Source organism: Gavialis gangeticus, unplaced genomic scaffold (genome assembly GCF_001723915.1).
Source record: "Gavialis gangeticus isolate Ggan-Ray unplaced genomic scaffold, GavGan_comp1, whole genome shotgun sequence".
In the NCBI taxonomy this organism is placed as follows: domain Eukaryota; kingdom Metazoa; phylum Chordata; order Crocodylia; family Gavialidae; genus Gavialis; species Gavialis gangeticus.
In genome coordinates, this window is record NW_017729032.1 from 238772573 (window position 1) to 238781084 (window position 8512).

Below are 8512 nucleotides of genomic sequence, written 5' to 3' on the forward strand. Positions count from 1 at the left end.
GGCTGTAGTTGTGGGTGCTGTTTGGTCCGGCAGGCTGATATTTCCTCCGCCCTCATCTACCCCTCTCCCCGACGAGCCTAGTTTAAAGCCCGCCGGTGGAGGTCCACCAGCCTTGAAGAGAACACATGCTTATCTTTAGGGGAAAGGTGGAGCCCGTCCCATCCCAGCATGTCTCTGTTGTCTGTTGTCTGTTGCCCGTCCCATCCCAGCATGTTGTCTGTTTTCTAGTCATATATTCAGGGACAAAAGAGTCCTATCATACTGTACCTTATATTTAAAAAAAATCCCTCAAAATATATAACTGGGTCTCTTCAAATAATGTGTAGTATTTTTTTCATTTATAAGTGAATATATTAACTTAGATATTTTCTTTCAATTCTTATAAAATATTTCTTCTGCTTATTTATTCAGGAAATTTTAATACATACTATGAAATTTTTCTGCATGTTATGTGTGTATGTCAAGCTTGTGGGTCTGTCCCGACATCTGATGACCCCTGGAGGCAGACCTGCCTTATGCACTCTCTGGCCCCATCCCTGCTGTCATTCTCTTGCCTACCATATCTTTGCTGTTATTGCTAATATACTGGGGGTGCAGTCTCTAGTGGTCAGGAGTAATTTCTGTGATGCTCCCCTTTTTAGCTCCATCCTTGGGCTTCTCTGCCCAAACTCAGTCTTGGGGGTCTCTGTGCTTCCAAAGTGTGCTTCCTCAGGCCTCAAAACACTTGTTCAAGTTTCAGCCATCCTAGGCTCCCCCTTCCTAGTAACAAGTGTAGGGAGCTCCCCATTACTATTAGGAGTGTGTGAAACAGGTTGTGTTCAATATGGATTCAGATTCAGCCTGAATCAGGGATAGTGATATGATGTGTTGATTTGGATCACTGTCCTGATTCAATTTGGCTGAATCTGAAGATTTGATGTTGTCTCAGAGAATCAGCAATTCAGTCATAGACACAGCTTTAAATGTTTTTTCTACATATCGTAAAGTACCAGGCATGGCTTATGAATGCTGTGATGCGGGGGCAGATGGAGCATCCCACAGGAGCGGGGGGGGGGATGTGCTCAGCAGTGTACCTGGCAATGGACTGGAAGTAGTTCCAGTCCATTTCCAGGTCTACTACTGAGTGTGCAGGGGACCCCCCCCCACACCCCCTGGCTTGGTGATTGGCCATGAGGGGACCCCAGGTGCACCCCCCCCCGACCCAGGAAGCACTAGTCGTCAAGCTGGGGAGTGGAGGGGAGTCCCCCATGCACTCCCCAGTGGACTCGGAAGTAGACTGGAAGTGCTTCTGGTCCACTTGCAGGTCCGCTGCCGAGCATGCTGGGGACCTCCCCACAAAGTTCCCATGGAATGCTCCATCTGCCCCAGCATCTCAGCATTCACGAACCACCTGGTACTCTGACATATGTAGAAAAAACATTTAAAACGGTGTCTATGTCCAAATTGTCAAATCTTTCCGAATCTCTCCAAATCTATTTGGAGGGTTCTGATTTGATTCAGAGAGATTAAAGGGTCTCCTGATTTAATTCAGATTCAGAGATTCAACTGCTGAATCAGGCCAAATCTCTGCCATATCGAATCAGCAACTGAAGCTTTGCACAGCCCTACTATCTATATCTTTATCTATATCTATATCTAAAAAGTACAGTGTGTTCTTTCAGTATACCATATTGCTGGTTTGGAGAGCACACTATAGCTAAAGGGGTTGGGACTTTCCTCAATGAAAAATTGCTTTTTTTTCATTCTTGAAATCATGCTTTCTTAATGCAGCCTTAGCAAGCATAACAGAATAAAGGCAGAATGAACAGAAGATGAAAAATGACCTTTTTGATTATAGGCTGCACTCTAAGATGGTGAGGACTATTTCATACTACAGAGGCATAGGAGTTTATTCAGTACTTAGGACTGAGGGGGTGGACTGATGTCGGCTGACCACTGTTTGTGTGTAGGAGTCTTACACACAGCATGCAGCTTCTACTGCTTCTGCTGCTGCTGTAGCCAACCATGACTTTCCTGTGAACCTGAACAATAGTGGCAGAGAGAGAGAAAAAGTCCAGCACAGTAGCCCTATGACATGGACTCCCTGGGAGTTACATCTGGCGCCCTGTTCACTGTCTGGCCCTGCTCTCTGGGGCTGCACCTGCTGTGAGAAAAAATCACTTGTATGGAGGGAGGGAGTACAGTTCCATCTGCCTCCTACCTCCCAGATGCACTGCCAGGTGCAGGGCTACTCCTGTGTCTTGGCAGAGGAAGTGCAGGGGTAAAAACTTAGAAGGAGAGGAAGAGAAGGGGATTTTAGTGCCCCCACATAGTTGGTGCTTGGGGCTGATGCCCTTTTCCCTAATTACACTACTGCCCTGTTACTGGTCACTTCAATTTCAGTTACTTGGAAAATATAAACTGAAAATTAAAACTTAAAAAAAGGGTGAAATGTTCAAAACTTATTTGATATCCCAGTGGCTAGATTGAAGCCTGAATGGAAAAGGAATATGCAGGATAATAATTTGAAAAAGAATATCTTAGATGTAAGCAAAGCTATTCTCTGGTCAGGACTTTACATACCTGTTTTCACACTGTTGTGAAATGTGCTATAAAGTGGAGAGAAAGTGATGCTTTCTTAAGTGCTTGAAATGTACATACAGTCAGAGCAAGTCTATGTGACAGACACTGGACAAGGTTTCTCTTTTTTTGTCAAGAAAGTGATGGAGAAACTATCTGTGGGGAATACAGAAATCTGCTGATACAGAAAAAGGTAGCTGACAAAGTTCCAGAAAATTGAATGTGATGAAAATGTGAATTTTATAAAAAAGTGATTTTGGGTACAGAATATGAAGTATTAAAAACGAACTCTGAGGAGATTGTGAATATTCTTTTGTTTGGGTAAGTGGCCTGTTAGTAGGCTGAACTTTGTCTTCTTCAACTTACTAATGTTATGGCAACTAGCAAGAGAACAGAAATCAAGTCTAAGTTGGATATTGTGATGGTGGAGATGCAAAGGCATCTGAACAGTAAGCTAATGGGGAAATTATCTTACCAGGATAGTCCTGAAGATAAAGACAGACCGTGTACTGACAACATCAAAATGGCACCCTGAGGATAGTTCTTGTTACCTAATTGCTTTTTATCTGCAAAACTCTACTGTTTCTACTCTGAGTGGACAATCCTCTTGCTGATGGGGGACATGCAGTGAAAAAACCCTTTGTGAAGGTTGGGTACATGAGAGTAGGTCCGTGTTTGTGGGGCAAATATTTGTGTGTGCAGTGGTGGGAAATACCCATTAATTTACATAGCTTACTACAAACACACTGCAAAATAAACATTTTCTTTTTATGCAGATACTGCTTGGTTGCTCGTAAGTAATTTGCACTAGACACTGTCTCTGGTAATAGTGTCTTGACAATTCTTCAAGCAGTGCTCAGACTTATGACACAATTGGTTCCTGAAAACCATGTCTTAAGTCAAAACACTGTAACTCAGAACCGATTTTCCCATAGGAAACAATGTTATAAATGGGGGATTGGTTCCTGAACCAAGGCCCAATACCCTATTTTCACCAAAAATAACCCAGAATTTATATTGTAAATAGCAATCATATTGATTTGGAAGGACTTTTGAAGTGTTCTTGGCTGGAGTCTTCTCAAGAGTCTTGGCTGCAGGTTTTTCTAGAGTCTTGTCTGCTTTCTTAAAGAAAGTGTCCAAGGAAGTTTGGAGAGATGCTTTTTCAGGCAGATGGGTGATGCAGCAAATTTGTTCACTGGCATGGCATGGCATCAGATCAAGTGTTGTAAAGCTGAAACTGCCATCAGGAAGTTGAAAAAGTGTGTCAATTTATAAATGTTGTAAGTGCAAAACATTGTAACTTGAAATGTTGTAAGTCAAGGACTGCCTGTATTGTTTTTGACTTTGCCCTGGTCAACTCTGGCTCTAGTCAGAGCCTATGACTACCTCTGGTACCTTTGGCACAGGCAACCTCTTGTACCTTTTCTGTCCTGTTTTGTCTTCTTTGGCCTTTGCCTCACTGTAAGGGGAAAGAGAGGTTCATGCTAGGAGTACTATAAGGAGTGCAGAAGAGATCTTAACTACTACTGATCCCCCGCTGACATTAGATCACTGAGGGAACCTCATGCTGATGGCTGTAACTTACAGCTATTCCTCTGCAGCCCTATTTCATGTAAAACTCAAGTAACACAGAAACAGTGAATAACCATTTCCTTGCAGCTCTCCTTAATCAGAGACTCTGAGCTGAGCTCAGAGAAGTGTAGAATCAAGCACTATAGAAGCACTGCACCCTGTCTAGCATTGCATCTTGAATAATGGCAATACAATGAGGCATAAACAAGGCAAAGAACAGATAATTGAATAGTAAATAACTTCATCCATTTTGGTAGCATTAGCAGCATGGGCTATTGCCTGTGTAAGCAATAGAGAAGAAAACATTTGACAATGCAATGTATGGCTCACCTGATTAGCTAGATGCCAGTTATGACACCCAGGCTTTCAGCAATGAAAATTAGGGACTTCTTAAAAAAAATCAAAACAAAACATTAACATTTCATCAAATAACACACAACAGAAGGGAAGTTTTCTATCCATGGCTCAGTGGGGGCATCAAAGATCGTATCATTTGTAGAAGAAGCAAGAAAATAATTAAAGGCAGGTTGCAGCTGCAAGAAATCTATGCAACCTACAATATTTTTTCCTCTAGCTGAGAAAATATATAACCAGTTTAAACTGCAGACTGTTTCTCTTGCCGTAGGTATTTTGCCTTGCTAGGAATGTTCTCTGTTAAAATATATTTTCAGAGAACCATATTTGTATATGTATTTCTGTTGCAGCAGTAGCCTTAATGTGCATTTCAACAATTATTCAGGTATCCAATTAACTTGCTTTATGAATGCCTTGGAATTTCTATAGTAACTAAAGAATTAAACTCTAGTCTTTACAAAAAAACACCTACTGCAGATATGCAAATATACTCAGTAAATAATGTCTCTACAAGGCATTAGTAATTCTATTTGGGATTACCGACCAGGAAATCATAGCTAATCATGAGCTTATGATGGAAATTACCCAAGATCTCACAGCAGGCAGGCCACTCATATACTGTCAAGCTCTCGAGGTGACTTTGGCCCCGATTCAGTAAAATATCTAAGCACCTAAGTACCTGAACAATCCTGAACACAATGTAGGACTGCTCGTATCCTTAAGGTCAGGCACATATTTGAGTATCTTGCTGAATCTGTCTCTAAGTACTGCTATCTTTATTTATCCTGAGAAGTAACTTACTCTAAGTTCCCTTATTGATTTCAGTATGTCTCCTGAAGTAGCAGGTGGTATGGGCTCCCTTCCTTCCTCATGCCCTTGTGACAAGGTATTAGCAGAATTTGTATATTCATTGGAATCTGACAGGCCACATTACAAGCACTTCTGCTATGGCCTCAAGCTTACAACTTCTGTGCTGTCAGCCATGCACCTTAGTACCTGCACCACCCCAGTGTGCCTGGTATAGGGGTAAAGGTGATAGATTCTGGCTGTAAAATAATCACCACCGTTGTCTGCCATTACCAGATTTGCCCATTATTTTGGGGTGTGCTCATTTATTAGGGATACATTTCTAGGGTCTTGGTAATTCTGTCCATGTGCTGCTTGTGTTACTTGTGTTTCTATACGGAGCTGTCTATCTCCCTTCCGCAAGTCCTCACCCCCAGTGGAGCTATCTTGCAGGACTCAGTTTCAATGGGGCTGGGTTCCTCCAGTCACCAAATCAGTCATACACACAAACACACACAGATTAACGTGACATGCCTGACCCGGCTGGGTTGATCAGCATGGACAGGCTGACACTCTCATATGCCAAGAATCAGTTCATCAGAGCAACAATAAACTGCAGTCAGACACAAGCACACAGGTAAACCTCAGAATACCTCTGAACCCAGCTGGGTGTCCAGCTGACACCCCCATGGGCCAGCGTTCAGTTCATTAGGGCACGTCTGAACCAAACTGGGTCAATCAGCCTGTACGAGCTGATCCCTTTATGTTTTTCAAACTCAGCACGTCCCAATCTTTAGCCTTTTGATGAGCAGAGCCCACAGTATTTTTGGGCTTCACAGGGATCTTCAGCTTAGGTAAAAGAAGTGTTGCTGCAGAGCAAGTGGGGAAGGAGAAGTAGAGAAGGAAAAATATACCCATTTACTACCAGTTTGACTATAAAAGTTATTTATTGCTAAGTATATGAAATATATATAATGGCACTAGTAGTTATAGACATGCAAAGGAAAAACAAACACAAACCATTACAGTATTACCCTGGTTTCACTAAATATATGGGGAAACTTAGCTCAAGTTTAACTAATACAGTTCAGGTTCAGAAATTTATGCCTAGAGAGAAAAGAGAAAAGAGAGAGAGAGAGAGAGCGTTGGGATCTCACCAGTCCAAGGCACTTGGCATTTCTAGGCTGACAGGTAAAGTTCGTAGCACAATCATCGAAGGGGGACGATATGTTTCTTCCAGCCTCTCAAGAAGAACAGTGGATGGTGTCAGAGAGACTTTTCTTCTTGAAGCACACACACTGCTGCTTTTTACAGATTTTTATACCCTCAGTTCAGCTTCTTCCAAGCATTCTCAATAGTGTAAATCATTATCTTTTCTCTTGACAAGGGGGCTATCTGGTTTGGAACATCTCAAGAAACTGATTGATACTCAGGAAAACATAAGTTTAGGGAGTAACCAGACACTTAGGAGCCAGCTTGAAATTCCTATGGATAGCAGATATACTGATGGGATATCTCATGGTTTCTTCAGAAACAATAGATAGCTTGTAGCATCACGGTTTTGGATTTTTACTTGTGAACAAGCCTCAGCTTAGCATGACTTTTCCAGATCTTATTATACTATTTTAACAGACTTAAGGCAATTATTGGAGTGTTCATAACCTTTGGGAGGGGAGGACTTCTACCAGTTGTCCTGGGAAAAGTATGACAACACTTGTGGTCAGGGCTTCAATGGGCTGGACGCTGTGATGACCCCTTTACCATTGTTCAAATATTGCCCATACCCCCTCTGATTCGGTCTCTTTGCCTCAGCATTCTCTAACCTGGCAACTGAGTTTTAATCAATCAAGTTTAAATAGGCCTCCCATAGTGGGACTGGGGAATGTACAGCCCGAGATGCCTATTAAACTTTACTTTTGCTTAGAGGTGTGTGTGTGTTGTGGGGGGGAGTCCTTTGTAATCCAGATTAGAACTAGTCTGATAAATGCTGAGCTGGGTGTGTGTAAATGTGGCTTTTGGAGCACAGATTCCCCATCATGCAGTGCTCCCCTTCTTCTCTGATCCCAGAATTCACTGCAGTCTCTGCTTCGGGCATTCTGTTCTCCATGTAAATGAGTTGTCATCTGGTTCCATCTTGGATGCAAATGAGACCTAGGGCAGTTGTTTCACTCTTGTCACCCTTATCTGGAGGGTTTTAGGTGTGTCTCCTACTGCATCTTAATCAGTTTTTGTTTAGGTGGGGAGAGGGGAATTCTTTGTGAGTCAGACTGTCTGTGTCCTGTGTCAGGGTTCCCCAAGAACATGGAGCTGGGAGGTAACACAGAGTTATGTTGTATATTTAAGCAGTGTTAAAAAAATAAATCCTAAATGCCCCCAAACCTAATTAAGATGCTGTCTAGGCCTTTATGAGAAGCTAAGTATAATAAACTGAAGTTTTATGTATCTTATTAGCTTAGGATACATTATTTGTGTAATGAAGTACAGAAACTCTGACCAGCTTGAAATTAGTGAGGAAAAAGAAATAAAGTATTTAAGAAATATAACATATAGGAGAGTAATGATATATCATCCCTTCTAAAAAAAGTGCTGGGGGATGATAAGAAGATATTTTATTTATCAGATTTACTGTTATTGGAACTGGAACTAGATTTATGACCCAGATACCTTGTTCCAGGGGGACCCAAACCCTCAGACCAACCACAACTTCTCCATTTGATAATACACAAATGTTATTGATACATAGTGACAGCAGAAAAAAATAATGCAGGCAAGACGGACAAAATAACCCCCATGGGTGTGTCCACATGAGCATATATGTCCCTCTTGCAGCATCTCAAAGCTCTTTGAGCCCCCCAGTTGCTGTCCTGATCAGCCCCAGAATACTGGCAATTAAAAAAAAAAAAAGACCCGTACTCACCGACAGTAGCAGCTGCTGTTGGGGTTACTGGGGCCTCATGGCAGAGCTTCTCCATGCAGCTTGGGGCCTGGGTGACAGCTGCAGTGGCCCCAGCTGCCCAACAACGTGCGGAGCTGCACAGCGCCCTGCTGACCACAGCTGCACCAGTGCTATAGGACAGTAGCAGTGCAGGTATCAGGTGGCCAGGGCTGCCACCTGATGCCCTATGCTGTGCAGGGTGGGAAAGCTCTGCCACAAGTCCCCAGTGAATCTGACAGCAGCTGCTACTGCCAATGAGTACAGGGCTTTTTTTTTTTTTTTTTTTTTTTGAGTCCCAAACTGCTG